The sequence below is a fragment of the Topomyia yanbarensis genome, chromosome 2, assembly GCF_030247195.1.
Source record: "Topomyia yanbarensis strain Yona2022 chromosome 2, ASM3024719v1, whole genome shotgun sequence".
Classification (NCBI taxonomy): domain Eukaryota; kingdom Metazoa; phylum Arthropoda; class Insecta; order Diptera; family Culicidae; genus Topomyia; species Topomyia yanbarensis.
Window position 1 is genome coordinate 159,001,430 of NC_080671.1, and position 14,904 is coordinate 159,016,333.

General features: G+C 40.1%; 1 protein-coding gene across 1 annotated transcript in view; it reads left to right on the forward strand.

The window, feature by feature from the left end:
* The window catches only part of LOC131681906 (neural cell adhesion molecule 1-B-like), a 967,955-nt gene that overhangs the window by 68,928 nt on the left and 884,123 nt on the right, over positions 1-14,904 (forward strand). The gene's annotated exons all lie outside the window — the stretch shown is intronic.

Genomic DNA, 14,904 nt, shown 5'->3' on the forward strand with positions numbered 1-14,904 from the left:
CATTTTTTGGTGTGGGTGAATGAACAACAGCTCGTCTTGTTATGTATGGTATCGAAGCTGGCCTGAACTACATACATCGGATGCAACACCAGATGTTGTTTTAACCATGCTCACCTATTCGGTAGTTATGGCCAACCCAGTGTCGTTGATGGCCAAAACAAGCTCATCAGGTGTCCAGATCCTGACATCATTTGCACAACTGAATAAAAACTTAGTGTCAATATCATTTTTTCGTGCTTCAGAGCGTACATTATTACGAGACTATTTGAGAATTTACCAGCTAGTAGTCAAAGATAGTTTACGGGATCAATCCTTTTGGTGGTCACAAGGTAGTTGCGCTAGAAATATCGAATGCTGGGTGGCACGGAGGGACTCGAACTGTTTGGGTATAGTCTAGTTCCGGGAATAAAGATTTTCGTGTATGAAATTGCGCTGACAATTCGATTCGTCGGCGCGATCGACTGAGTACATTTAAATGCTAGAACTGAGTTGTGTAAGCTTTACAAGGGCGAATGGGACACCCAATAGCGCTGAAATGAGAGCTGCGGCCATATGTATTACACACATTAGCAACTTTTCGGCTAATTTTGTATCGGTTCAGTAAGTCTACTTTTGGAATCCGCTGGTTCTGCCTCTTTTTTACTGCAAGTTAATAAAAGCTTGAAAAAAATATTTCGGTGAAATAAGCCCTTGATGGTATTATATCCCAGAGAACTCCCACACTAAACATGTTTCCAGAATACTTTTTTGAGCAAGTCACCGAAAGAAATAAACCCGAAATGCAATGAAGTACAAGTGGCGGTAGCGAAAATTATTGTACTTTGTTTTTGAAAATACTATGAATTCAGTTCCAACGGTCAACTTGAATGGATTAAATTCATTGATTCCGGATCCAAATTTAATTGGTTCCACAGTTGTTTTATTATAACAGTATTTTAATAGTTTTCCTTGGCCCCCAAACTGAGTCAGATAGCTAAGCCGCTTTCACTTCATACGTTTTGGCAGCAGCCGGGGTTAAAACCTGATTAGGTTTCACTTCAAAGTAAAACGACATAAGACCAAAAGTTGAGCAACTGGAATAGTAACTAGGGCAGTCCGGTGCTTTGTGATGAAAAATAGACGTTTGACTACCAGTATCGGAGTTGATTATGCTTTCTCGTCGATCGATGATTTGCTACCGAAAAACAATACGGTAATGTTGAAACACTCGCACAGGAGTAGCAGTGGGCTCTTGGTGGATCTGCCGAAAGCAGTATGCGCCGTAGTAGTGGTTTTTGGTTTGCAGCCAAACTCACAAAAATGCCTCACCAGGAAACCAAATTTATTAACTTGGCCAATTCTTTACTAACAAAAACAAACTGAAAAAAGTCAAAATCAAAAGGCACACTTTGATCAGCTAGCGATGCCAGTATCGTTTTTTCTGACGACTTTCACATGTCAAGACGAATTGGGTAGTTTATTTCGCCTCCTTGGTGAACCAAGAAATGATGAGCCTTTTGTATGGGACCTTGGCGTATTTAATTTGTATTTGCTAATACTGTCATATGGGTGTCTTGTTTGGTGGCAGAAGGGAGAAATTTATAATAATCCAATCAAAGTTAAACCGTCTTCAGAGGATGGTCTTTTTAACGATGACTGGTTCGTTCTCGACAACACCTACTACTGTTCTAGAAGCACTCTTGAACATAAAACCACTATATGTGTTTCTAAAAGAACAAACACTTTCTTGTGCATACCGTCTCAAGGTTACTGGGCTCTGGAACAATAACCTAATAGATCGTGCAACTAGCCACACAAGACTGTGGCCTCAAATGGTTACTTGAAATAAATATACACTTGTTCCCAGCGACCTTAAACTCACACCTAGTTTCCCTTTTAAATTAGTCAATGTGAGAATTCCTACTCGCGAGGAATGACTGTCTGGCTGAATGGAGCGATAACTTGAAGAATTTGTAGTTTGTTATACTGACGGTTCTTTGTTAGAGGGCCGAGCCGGTGCTGGTGTCTATTGTCATGAAATGAGATTAAATCATTCTCATTCGCTTGGTAGATACTGTACCGTATTCTAAGCATAAATCATTGCAATTCTGTGTGGTGTATAATCGGCACTTCAACAGGGAATTTGCGGTACAAGAATCTATTGTTGCTGTCACAGTCAGGCTGCCCTGAAAGCACTTAATTTGGCAGTAAGAATTTTTTTGCCTACTCGAAGGCGATCAAGAAGAAGGCGCTATCGGAAGAGATGGCACCTCCGACAAGGTGCGGATGTGGATGGAGTCCATTCCAACGGATCCACGAGGGGCTTACCTGAAGGAACTGTGATTGGCCGGATGTAATCCATCGGAAACCGAAGCAAATGACGTAAATAAAAATAAATTGGAATTTCCAATACCTAAACAAGTGGCTGGGGATCTGTACGGCCGGAAATCGGTCACAGTCGATCGCAACCGCAACCGACGCTAATGCAAAACTGGTCGGGTGGAATTCAACTGGCAATTTCCACCAAAGCAAGTTTTTCCATGATCAAAAAGGGGACCTCTTTCCCCGACAACGAATAAAACTAAGAGCAAGATGAGGGAGAGGAACAAGACTCAATATTGCAGCAGGAAGTAACGGAGGAGGTAGAAACTGTTCTTCGGAATCTTGTAAATCGCTCAAGACAGAACCGAACGGGGTTTCAACGAGCAGGACCAGCTACAGGACCCACTCCGGAACAGCCGCGCGATATAGTGTAGCATCAAGAAAAAACGAAAACGCTATAAGTAATCCGATGCTCTTCCAGGAGTTTGTTAGTAAGCTACCGTCCGAGCATAAACTGGACTGGGTACGCTTCAAGCAGGGCAAGAGGAGAACTCCGCTTAGACGGTTTACTGGTTTCACTAACGAAATCGTATCAGAAGTATCGGATGTAGCCGAATTTAGGACGGAAAACCTAAGGGAAAGAAGGAGTTTGGGCACATCCATTCCGCACAAAACGTCCAGCCGTACATAGCCCATTCCACGTCGTCTCCCAAGGGAAAAAGGCCGTGTATCGTTTACAAGAGAATGGACCACAAAGTGCGATTTGGTGATGATTTTGAGAAACTAACACTAGGAGATCGTCTAAAAATAGTAGAGAAGTATAAGCTCTGCTTATTCTGTCAGTGTGACCACGGCAGAGCTCGCTACATGTTCAATGTTCGGTGTAATATAGACTATTGCAAAGGTGGGCATCATCCATTGCTTTATCGCACTGAAGCGTTCGTGAACCACCACATCTCTCATCTGGTATTTACCGCTGAACGTGGTGCTTCATCCAAAGAAGCCTAATAAAGTCCGGTTTGTATGGGAAGCTGCTGCCACAGTCGTTGGGAAATCATTCAACTCTAACTTATTGAAAAGTCCTGATCTACTTACTTCCCTGCCAGCAGTGATATGCAAATTTAGGGAGATAAGTGTTGCCTTCGGTGGTGACGTACCCGAAATGTACCACCAACTGCGCATACGAGAGGCGGATAAACAGGCTCAGCGCTTTCTGCTTCGTTTCGAGTCCAGTCGCCCTCCCGAGGTTTACGTAATGGACGTAGCAACGTTCGGGTCAACCAGCTCTCCGTGCTCGGCACAATTTGTTAAAATTTTAAATGCCGAGGAGTATGCAGGGCAGCTTTCAGATGCAGCTAAGGCTAGCGTAGAACGCCATTATGTCGACGACTACTACGACGGTGTCGACTCAGAAGAAGAAACCGTACAGCGTGCCAAAGAGGTGAATTTCACCTTCACCGGGTTCGAAATTAGGAATTGAGCATCGAATTCGGAAAGGGTTCTACGGGAAATAAAGGAACCGAACCAGGAGCGAACGATACGCTTTCACCAGAACAAGATCACCGATCGTGAACGAGTACTGGGTCTCACCTGGGACACGAAATGGGATGTGCTGTCTTTCTCCATCCCAGCTCATGACGAAGCCATAAGTTCCGGAATGCGTCCGATCAAGCGTCAAATCTTGAGCATCGTCATGTCTCTTTTCGATCCGTTGGGTTTGCTTACTCCATTCACCGTGCTGGGCAAAATGTTGGTTCAAGCTCTTTGGCGGACCGGGTGTGATTGGGATGAGCCTATCGACGATGATTCCTATGCCAAGTGGAAACAGTGGACTGAGATGCTACCCGAAATAGAACGAGTGCGTATACTACGGTCTTATTTTGGGAATCTTCACTCAGACAGTTACGGCCAGATCCAGTTGCACAAGTTTTGTGACGCTGATAAGAATGCGTATGGTTGCGTAGGTTATCTGCGAATGGTCGTCAACCAAGAGGTAAGCTGTTCCGTTGTAATGGCTCGATCTAAAGTTGCTCAACTAATGCAGCTAACGATACCGCCACTGGAGCTGCAGGCCCTGTTGCTAGCAGCACAAATGGTAAAGGCGAATCGACAAAACCACTTAATTGAAATACATCGAGTTTTCATCTGGAGAGACTCGCAGGTTTTGTTGTGGATTCGGTCGGATCAACGAAAGTATAAACAGTTCGCCGGTTTTCAGATCGGGGAAATACTGAGCTTGTCAAACCTGTCAGATTGGAGATTAATACCGTTGAAACTGAACATCGCTGACTGCTTGACCAAGTGGGGACATATGTCCTTAATGGAGCCGGGAAGTTCCTGGTTCAGAGGACAAGAATTCATTTACCAAGAACCGGAAACGTGGCCACAGCAAGTCTTACCTCCACCAAACACGACGACAGAAATGCGGGCCGTTTTTCTCTTCCACGACATAGTGCTGACCGGACCTTTCATCGACGTCAGTCGAATCTCGAAATGGAATGTCCTCGTCAGAACGCTGGCTTGTCTATATCGTTTCATCTCCAATAGCAGAAGAAAACGCGGTGTTCTATCTATCGAAACCTTTGTGTCTACGGCCAATAAAGGAAAGCTGATCCGGGGAATAATAACGGCAACTAGAGTTGGGCTACGGCATGGAGAATACCGGAGAGTCGAAGAGACTCTCTTCCGAATAGTTCAAAGTGAAGCGTTTGGAGACGAAATAAAAACTCTCCGAAAAAATCAGGGATTGGAACAAGACCAATGGATACCCTTGGATAGATCGAGCCCACAAAATTACGCTACTGTTCGACTCTTCCGAACTGAGTGACGAACCGCAGACGCCGAGTTTTTGCTCTTCGATCTTCGATTTCCTATAGTACTACCCAAAGATAACGCAGTGACGGCAAGTCTAGTACAATATTTTCATGGGAGGAGATTTCTCGAAGAAATTCTCCAAACTACATTGTGTGAAGGAGAGGATGTGATCAACAGTCGGCCGTTGGTATTCGCTCCGCAGGAGTCTTCTTTGCTGCACTCACACCAAATACTTTCCTTCGAGGAGGAGCTCCTGACGAACCACAGGGGGTCGATGCACCAGCTCGCCCGTTGCAGAAAGTTGATCTAGTGTACGTGATAGAAGGAGATCGACGGAAATTTTGGATGTGGGGTGTCATAGAAAAACCGATTATTTCCAGTGACGGACAAATGAGGCCGGCGATTGTGCGAATGAGCAGTGGTACCTATAAACGTGCGGCTGCAAAACTGGCGGTTCTGGAGATTACTGAGGGTAACGCTTATCCGGTGGAAGGAACCGGAACAAGATTACGGGTCGGGGATTGTTGTGGCAGTCAGCCCCTGGTTTGTAGGACTATTTGGTATATTTATACACGGCAATATGTACAAGCAGGTCTAAGCTAATGCATTCGGAAAATCGGGAGAATTTTCACGAAAAATTTGAACCAGATGAAAGCTGAATAAATTCCGCAGGGATGTATGTTTTGGGGTTTTAGTTAATTTTCTCATCCATTTTCTCGAAAAACTAACTTTATCCTACTGTTTTGCGACGCGAGTTACGCTGGCCTTAACAGTGTAGGAAGAAGGAGGAAGAGATTAAACTGGCATTCGAGGTCTAGAAGTTTAAATTACAAACTGTTCTTTTGAAACTAAATCTATATCTAAAGTTTTCTCTTCTTATCCTAAATAAAATTACTAAAAGGATCGGTGTAGGAAGCGCAGAATTAAAACTTATAGCTAGCTGTAAAACATAAATTAACCTAAACATGCAACATATTTACTTAAGCTAATATGAGAACAATATACAAGCGAAAGATTTTCCGAAACTATTCTACGTGATGTGCGTTGGCTTTCGGATCACTATCAGATAGTTATATGAGGTCAGTACAGAATTTGTATTCACTAAATAGATAGCCTTATATCAGACAAATTTCAAACAGGCTATCATCAGAAATTCGGCCAGAGCGATTTGAGGACCGGTTGTAATAGCCTGTTAAGGGATCAAAGGGAGAACCAAAATTTATAAGATTTCCGATAAATTATAGTAATGAAACTAAAACTAATTGAAATAAAACATTACAGCTTTAAGCTGCCAACTAAAAAAGGCTGCTGTAAGGGCTGTTAATCCTCAAATCCGAACAGGTACATTGATATGCTTTCATTTCTTTTCGACTTATATACGCTGAGAAAAAAGTTATAGACAAGGTTATAGATCAGTTTTGTGCATTAATTGCTCGTCTTGGCGAATATAATGTCAGCATATTGAGTATAAAACTCGCATGTTAATAAAAATAATGAGATTCGACAGATGCCAATCTCAATTTTGGATTCGGATCAGAGTGAATGCGCTCACAATTATCATTTTGTAAGATTATTATAAACATTACCTCGAATCTAAAAACGAAATTGCTCGCGGTTTAATTTGTATCTGTGTGCACGTAATATACCTCGTATTATGTACTCGTAATCCAGCATCCAATCAGCTGATCGAGTTGAAGTTCTCTCATTTGACCCAGATATTCGTTCACACTGGATAATCGAGAAGCTATAACTAATGAATGCCGGGGCTCGCAAACACACAAACACTGCGAAGAAGCAATTCCCACGTAATGTAATTTCAATGCCAATTGGATTAATGAGATCAAACTGTGTCGGCTTATTTTCAATTCAGTGCATTTCAGCAGATTGCAACATTCCCTCGTGCCGCGCAGAAAGTGGACGGGGAAGGCTCACCTTCTGAATGATCCCGGTCGGACGAAATTGTTTAGTTGACGACTGCGGCCGCGCTAACGATGGCTAATTAAATTGGCTTTCGCATGGATGATTGTGCCACCGCCGAGGAACAAAAGGACTCGGTAATCGCCCCACTTCAATAATAGATTGCATCAACTTGCCCATCATTGTGGATTATTGTGGTCCCCGTGCGATTGGGATTCCCTTTGTGCCCCGGTACCGGTATGTAAATGCGCCTGAAGCGGTGGGCCCGGGCATTGCAATGATTGCATCGAACACAAGGTGATATGCCTATTTCTTTGATGCGGTGTGTTGGTGAGCAATGTCGGCAAATGGTTGTTCTATTCAATTAGATTTCTTGTTATCGATTGGAAGTTCGAGCAGCAGTTTCAACATATTAGCTCGATGCTGTAGCTGAGGACTTAATTATCCTACTAGAAAAATCGACCGCTGTTACATGCAGTATTGTTGGCGGTAATTACCATCAATGCTTTTGCCAATATTTCAATCCCTACTTTTTGGAGAATAAAACGGGATATAGTAGCCAATTGCGTTTCATTTCCACAGCTGTTGACCGAATTGTTTTGTTAGTTGATTTGTGTGGTCCTCTATACAGGCGAACTGTTATGGTTGCCGAAATTTGGGAAAAACTACTTCATGAAGGAATATTTTTGTGAGTTACTCTCGTTCATGTTTGAGCTGTAACGAATTGCCCCGAATAGAATCTACTGGTAAACATGATGAAGTATTTCGTTTTTCAACGACTGCAATATTTTTCATTTTGCGAAGATTTCGAAAAAAAAAACGAACTTTTGACTAATGAAAATGTGAGGTAAGGTACCAAGTGAATAATCGCAAAATATTTAGAACGACTTAAATCAAACTGTGATCCAATAAAATCGTAATGAAGGAAAATTGTAGCTTAGAGTAAAAATTGGTAACTTCTATACTACCCATGATCGCATAGTTGTCCCGTTTTCTATGGGATTTCCTATCTTTATGGGACTGATATGCGATCATGGGCAGTAAATTTCTTGAAACAGTGTTTGTTAAACCATAATTATTCATGTTTCTAATCATAATATTACTGTTGAATTTTCGAGATAGTTGGAGAAATTGTATGTCAAAGATATTGTTTTGTTGAGACTACGTGATGACAAAGTGTCAGTTCGATCACAGCAACCATCGAGAACGAATTTGATTTTTTTGCACTACCGTCATTTTTCTCTTTAACTAGTCTAGTTTTGAAATGGAAAAGGTAAATATATACAAAACTTCGCCGTGAAATCAATGCTTGTAACCGGGCCATGAGCCCAAGTGATAGATAGTCATTGGCATCAAGATGAAGCTGTCTGAGGAAGTAGAAGCATCAACATCAACATGGAAGCTAATACCGACGAAGCGTATTCCTTACAGTGGAACCAAAACCGAAGGCTTGAAAATTCAGAGAAGAGTGTGCAAGTAACTTTAGCTGTTGGTGGACACAAGACACTATGACAGATGTTTCATTACCTGTGGAGTCTGGAGGGAGATATACAATGCCTATTCATTTGCTAGCCCCATGGTTGTTAAGGTTTACCCAGAGTTGTTCATGATCATTATTGTGACGTATTAGAAACAATGATGAGTACTCCACCACCCTTTTATTACCTGCAACGAATGTATCATGATCGTTACGAAAGACCGTATATCAAGATTCTAACAGCTGTAACGAGTTGATTTCGTCGTTCAGTCATGTTTTTGTCACGACGATAACATCGTATTCTGCGCCAATTACAAACAATTTCTCGATCTTTGTACGTAGTCCTCCTATGTTCTGGTAGTAAATTCTGAGAACGAAACATACCAATACTGCCTATGCTTTTCAGCATAGGCAGTATTGGTATGTCCAGCTTCGGAGGAACAGACACATTCTTGATTTTTACCTGCGGGTACTGTCCTAGTTCAATTTTAAATTAGTTTCAAACTCAAAATCATTTCGTATTATACTATGTTTCCCAATCGAAATTTCAGTTCCTCGTCCGATTTTTGCCAGAATTCGTCTCTGTTACGGAGGATTCATTGAGAATTCGAGATATCCAAGTATAACAGTAAAAGAGTGTTTAAAACTTATTTACCCATATTATTGAAGCAATAGTATTGAAGCTCTTTTCCGTTTATCACCCGTGCCATCGATTTGAATTTGTGTTAAATTCTTTTATAGTGCTTTAAAAACAATGTCATCTAGCAAAATTATCAACAGCATTGCTACTCTCCTCAACCACAACTTTTCATCTGAAACCAGCAGCAGGATTTCTTTCATTAGGACTACGGAATGTTCGCCATCATCATCACCGTGTGAGGCATGCCGCTTTCAACATTCGTGTTTTCGGTAGTTTCGACACTTTCCTTAGAAGAAGAAAAAGACGAGTGTGCTGTTGAGCACAGTGTTTTCCAAGAATTAGGTAATGATGGTAGACTTTCCAATACAAAAAGACTGCGACAGAATTATTAATGTAATGTCAAAATTTTAGTAGGATGAAAAGTCCAGCCAAAATGGCAGAAATTTATAATCGTATATTAGGTTCGTCATTTTTGGTTATATTAGGAACTGAAACTAGCTGTGATGATAAAAAAGTGTAAAAAGTGAAGAAATTTTCAGCAGTGGTTTTAACGTATTCAAAGACGACCGAAATCTTCACGAATCTCAAAAGAAGTATTGTTACCGTTTGGGTAGTTTGCCCTATTGGATCAGCAGATGAGCATAAAGAGCGTGAGAGTGAGAGTAGTACAGGTCTTACTACTGTTCGTTGCAAGCTTATAAGTGCGAGTATGTGCTATAAAAGCATAAACGAAATTTAATAAAATGAACTTGTTTTATATATATAAATGTTACGTGTACATAATAAATATAGTTTAGTCAGATTAGATAGCCTATATACAAGAAATTATGAGAAAAGGGAGTCAATAAATTTGTAGAACTCCACTACGATGAATATGATTAACTGTCATTTTGAAAATTATAGAACACTATTTGTTAAAACATTTCATTTTTATACACAACACATAAACTAATTGGCAGACCTGCCGGAAAAGGGGGAAAATGGGAAAAGAATATGAAAACAAGAAGGAAAGAGAAGGGTATGAAGGTTTTGCTACTTAGTCTAGACGTCGAAAGACTCATTTCCACTTGAAGAGTCGAGGTGTACATACTGATTTGTATGAGTAAATAGTTAGAGTATCAGAAGAAAAGTTAAAGCAGGGTAATAAAATTTTGGAATGGACATAGGAATTTCGAGAAGTCAAATCAGGTATGACGGATAAGACGATGATCATTGGGGTTATATCTAGCGACCTCTTCCCCGTACTGAGATAGTCCACATTTCCATCCTGAACAGGACCCATTAGATTGCACGAGCAAAACGGCACACGGTGAACAGCCGACCAGGCAAGAACTGCAATCCGGACAAGAAACCATCTTTTCTTCGTTGAAGCAATCCACGTGGGTCGGTCACCCACTTCTAATGCCGTATACCCACTAGCGAAGCCCTATCAACCCACGTGACCAATCAACCGTTTGTAGAATCACACCGATCGTAAAAAAAACCATCAACCACCAAACAAAACCCCGAAGCAAAATAACACCGGCACCTTTGCTGAGCATCGGCGAGCACCCGAGATACCAGACACCCACCGAAGATTCAACATACTGATCCTCGGTCCTCCCGACCGACGATCAATGGCGAGATACCATCGTTGCAGAAAACCCCACCAGCAGCAGATCCCGTCATCGCCGGCCGGCCATCCATCCACCCACACACACACAATAAAACATTGTAGGTATTAAATATATAAAATTAAACTGAGCCTTGTGTTTCTGGTTGGTGTCCCTGAGCCGACCTTGAGAGTACAGGCTCTCAAGCTCGAGCTAGCCGTGAGAAAAGAGGCGTTTGATGCCCACCCCAAACGGTCCCCGTGGCTTGACCAGGGACCAGGGGTTTAGTCAAGGTCCTTGTGACTACGAAGTAACAGTATGGCGGGGGAGTTCTTGTGGGTGTCAATTTAATTCAGAAATTCTATTCACAGTGAAGTTTAAGGAATTTGAACATGTGTGGGTTAAATCAAACATGGCCGGCTAAATGCATGTTTTTGCCTCTGTATATTTCCCACCAGAGCATGCTAATATAACATCGTACGAAGCTTTTTTCCAAATTGCTGAACAAATTTTATCTGAATTTCCAGCTGAGGTTAAAGTTCACATTTATGGAGACTTTAACCGACGCAACGCAGATTTTATTCCGGACTCTGAAAACGAACATATTTTAATCCCAGTCGTGAGAGAAAATGAAACATTGCAGCATATTTTCGACAAAACTGCTAGCATAGGACTAAATCAAATAAATCTTGATCTTTTGTTTACAAACATTCAGGAAGACTTCTGTGTATCTGAATCTCTAACTCCTTTGTGGAAAAATGAAGCATTTCATACTGCTATTGTATTCTCCTTATTCATCCATGAAATTAAAAAACCCAGCGATTGTGACTTTGAGGAAGTCTTTGAATACCATAAAGCCAATTATGACAATATCAGGCGGAAGCTAAGTAATTTCGACTGGCAAAATACCCTTAGAAATGAAGGAAATATTGTAACCGCTGTGGACGCATTTTACAAAATTATTTTCAAGATAATTCATGAAGAGGTGCCTATTAAGAAAAAAAGACTACACGGCAACTCGAAGCATCCCGTTTGGTATAATAGACAAATGAAGAGTTTGAAAAATAGGAAGCAAAAAGCCCATAAGCTATATAAGAAAAACCAAAATAATGAGCACTTGGAAAAAATATTTCGACATTTGCGTTAAACTAAATATTGCCGTAGATTCTGCACTTGCGGATTATAACTCAAAAACGGAACAGCAGATCAAATCTTGTCCAAAGAATTTGTTCAACTGCGTCAAAACTAAATTAAAATCAGACAATTTCCCATCAACAATGCACTTGGATGACACCGTACGTGATAGCTCGGAAGAAATCTGCAACCTATTTGCAACACTCTTCTAAGAAATATATACGACTTTTTCTGAACAAGACCGTGATCGCGATTGCTTCGCTTTTCTTCCCGATTTTCCTTTGGATATTAGTGTCAATCATGTCATAGTGGAAGACATTTTCAATTCTCTAAAACATTTAGATGTATCAAAAGGTTCTGGCCCTGATGGAATCCCACCATTATTTATGAAAAACCTAGCAACCGAGTTAACTGCCGCATTGTTCTGTTTAATATGTCTTTGCAATCTGGACAGTTCCCTATAATATGGAACAAATCTTTTTTAGTGCCTATATATAAATCTGGCAAAAATTCTGACGTACGTAATTATCGTGGGATAGCCATAATCTCCTGTATTCCGAAACTTTTCGAATCAATCATTAACGAAAAAATATTTCTTCAAATAAAAACAGAATTTCCAACCTCCAGCATGGCTTCTTCAAAGGTCGTTCGATCTCAACAAACTGACTAGATTTTATTAATTATACACTGATTGCAATGGATAATGGAAATTACGCACTTTATACAGACTTTAGTAAAGCATTTGATCGCATTGACATCCCAATGTTACTATATAAATTGACAAAAATCGGCATTGAGCCTGGGCTACTTACATGGATAGAATCATATCTCTCCGAACGTCAGAAAATAATTAAATTTAAAGGAAAGCAATCCAATCCAATTAAAGTCACCTCAGGAGTTCCACAAGGCTCTCATTTAGGCCCTCCATTGTTTATTTTATACGTGAACGACATCTCCTTCATGCTCAAAAAACTGAAAATACTAATTTATGCGGACGATATGAAACTTTATTTGGAGATAAGAAATGCCGAGGATATTAATACATTTCAAAACGAAATACAAATTTTCCACATGTGGTGTCAAAAAAGCCTCTTACAACTGAACGTGAAAAAGTGTAATTCAATAACCTTTAGTCGAAAACGACAAACACCGAATGTTGAGATTACCTTAGGAAATCAGACTGTAGTAAAATGTGAAAGAATTAGGGATTTAGGTGTTATATTAGATTCAGAGTTAAATTTTATTGATCATTATAACACAATTATTCATGCTCAGTTTTATAAAATGCTTTAGCTATCATTTTGAAGATCCTTATGCAATAAAAACATTATATATTGCATATGTTAGGTCGATAGTGGAATATTGCAGTATTATTTGGTGCCCTTTTTCAAGCAGACATGAAGAACGAAAAGAATCGGTACAAAAACAGTTTTTATTATTTGCCCTTCGTAAATTAGGATGGACAGCATTCCCTCTGCCATCTTATGAAGCACGCTGCTTGCTTATCAATATTCAAACATTAAAGGAGCGTCGCGAACTCGCAATGCTCTCATTCATTAATAATATCGTTTCGCATCGTATCGATTCAGCTGAAATTTTATCCAAATTGAACTTTTATACACCTTCACGACAGCTACGAAATCGAAGTATATTTTCAATAATTCCTTTTCGCACAAACTATGCCAAATATAACCCCATAAATCGAATGATGTCAATTTATAATCACTATTGCGACTCAATTGATTTTACAATGTCTAAACTGAAACTAAAACAATATTTTATGCACAAAAGAAATTCTAACGCGTAAGATAATGATTCTGTAAAAGCCGAAATTGCTTCATTTATACTAAATTCACGAAATATACACATTAGTATTTAAGGAAATCTGTAGTCTACATCGATTGATGAAATAAATAAATATTTGTTCCTCTTTGCTTGACCATTGGTACATAAATCGAAATAACGTCGGAATAAGAAATGATTAGAAATAAAACATTACTCGACCACCTCAGGTCTTACCATCGCACCATACTGGCCTTGCAACAAACTGGAAAGCTCTCTCATCTGAAAGATACAACATTATTTTCCCATTTATAAACGTACTTTCAACCCTGATACAATGCGGATATTGAACGGTTGAAAATCGTTAATTTTTGAATAATGCGAATATCGCTTTTGCTGGTGGACGATATGGAGTCAGTTCACAACACACCATTTTAACAATAGTAAGGTTAGTTAAGCATCGAACACAAACCTCATAAAAACCCGTTCCCGATTTTCCGTGGTTCATCCATCCAAACTGAACGAGAAAGTACTGCGTTGACAGCAGTTGATCTCTTCGACTGCATCGAACGGACTAGATTGCAGCTGGAAATATTTAGAAGCAAACCAAGACAAAACATGCAATCCGATCGGAAAGTCCCACTTGCAACAAGCAGAACACGCGGTTCGTTCCGTTTCAGGTCCGGTCGGTATAACGTGCCATGAACAATGTGGTTTACCCTTGATAGTTCGAATGCCTCTTGTGGCTTTCATTGTGACACATTTTGACGAAAATTCACATCGGCCACATTAGAGACGGATAATTTGGTTTTCTTGTGAGCCTTTTGCTATTTGTTGTTGTCAGTTTCATTAGATAGATTCGGGAGATATAACACTTGAGTACACGTATTATTGGGACTCTTAGTCAAGCACATTTCGAACACTTTTCCAATCGTTTATATTACTATTTATGATGTATAGAAAATAGTGTATTCAATGAATTTCATTACACGATGGCGACTCTGCAGCTGTTTCCTGCGAACGAGTTTTTTGAAAGGCTTAAATGGCCAGAAATCTATGTCCCGTAATTTTTTTTTAGTTTTTTCGATTCTTTAAAACGACAACGAGCGACGCACAGTGGCCGGAGGCTGGCCAAAACCTTAAAAATTTATTTTTGAAATATTGATATTTTATATTTTTCCTAAATTTCTCATGTAATGAATGATGTATATTCGAAATTTTATGATCATTGGATAAGAACACGATTT